Source organism: Lemur catta, chromosome 1 (assembly GCF_020740605.2).
Source record: "Lemur catta isolate mLemCat1 chromosome 1, mLemCat1.pri, whole genome shotgun sequence".
In the NCBI taxonomy this organism is placed as follows: Eukaryota; Metazoa; Chordata; class Mammalia; order Primates; family Lemuridae; genus Lemur; species Lemur catta.
Window position 1 is genome coordinate 26,338,917 of NC_059128.1, and position 1,527 is coordinate 26,340,443.

At 42.6% G+C, this 1,527-nt stretch overlaps 1 non-coding gene across 1 annotated transcript; it reads right to left on the reverse strand.

Moving 5' to 3' along the window:
- Positions 1 to 1,042: 1,042 nt before the first annotated feature.
- LOC123631124 lies at positions 1,043 to 1,145 on the reverse strand. The gene has a single exon (XR_006732998.1). It is a non-coding gene; the product is annotated as a U6 spliceosomal RNA (small nuclear RNA).
- Positions 1,146 to 1,527: the final 382 nt, after the last annotated feature.

Genomic DNA, 1,527 nt, shown 5'->3' on the forward strand with positions numbered 1-1,527 from the left:
CAGATACTAACCAGTATTGTGTGATCTTAGTCATGTCCCTGCTCTCAGCCCTGGTTTTGGAATCCTTAAGACGAATATATTAAAACAGATTGTTTTTATGGTAGAGTTTCCAGAGTGATCTCTTGGAGATAGCTGTATAGCTGTGTAAGTGCTGGTGAGAAATGGAAATTAGAAAGTAGATTTAAAAAGTGAGGGGAACTTTTTGACGAGGAGGAGGCAGAAAGGAGGATTTGAAACAAGCCAGGTTAAGAAGCTGTGTTCCCTGATCCTACTCTCCCCACTAACCAAGCTTCCTTCATACACCCCACTGATACCCTTTGGCACTGGGGTTTCTCTAAGTTTAATGTGTATAAAAACTCCTGAAAGCTTGTTAAAATACAGATTTCTAGGCCTCATCTGCAGCCTACTGAGTCAACATTCTGGGAGTAGGAAACAGGAATGTGCATTTCTGAGATAGGGTCTTGCTCATTCCCTGGGCTGGTGGCTTTTTTTTTTTTTTGAGACAAGAGTCTCACTCTGTTGCCCTGAGTAGAGTGCCGTGGCCTCATCATAGCTCATAGCAACCTCAAACTCCTGGGCTCAAGTGATCCTCCTGCCTCAGCCCCCCCGAGTAGCTGGGACTACATAGTAGCTGGGATTACAGGCATACCGCAACACCTGGCTAATTTTTCTATTTTTGGTAGAGACAGGGTCTCACTCTTGCTCAGGCTGGTCTTAAACTCCTGGACTCAAGCAATCCTCCCACCTCAGCCTCCCAAGTAGCTAGGACTACAGGTGTGTGCCACCACACCTGGCTAACTTAAAAAAAATTTTTTTTATAGATGGGGTCTCATTATGTTGCCCAGGTTAGTCTCAAACTCCTAGCCTCAAGCAGTCCTCCTGCCTCAGCCTCCTGGGTAGCTGGGATTACAGGTGCAAGCCACCGCACCCAGTCAGGAATCTGCATTTTAACAAGCTCTTCATGTGATCCTTTTTTTCAAGTTAAACTTGTCGTTGACTTGAATCTTCTTGTGATCTTATTTTTAATTTTTTTATTTTACAAAAAAATATGGAATGTTTCACGAATTTGTGTGTCATCCTTACACAGGGGCCATGCTAATCTTGTATTGTTCCAATTTTAGTACATGTGCTGCCAAAGTGAGCACTCATGATGTGATCTTAATGCAGAAAGTTCTTTAACCACATCCAAGAAACACTGCCCCAGAAGGTGACTGTCCCTCTTGGATTCTGCCTCAGAACTTCAGAATCAGAATCTGTGGGTGGAGTTGACAGTGTATTATTTTTTACAAGCTTTCAGAAGATACAGATGTTAAGGCATATTGCTTTGTAGCCTCTTCTTCCAAGGCAGTCTGTTGTAATAAAGGAAGAAAAAAAGCAAGATATTTTTAGCACACGTTACTCAACCTACATCAACCACTTGTGCAGAGCAAAGGTAACAGACCAAGGCTGAAGATAGGGAACTAGGAAGGTGAACAAAAGAGTAGAACTAAATTTGGAATCTCTGATATACTACTCATTTTGAGTTGG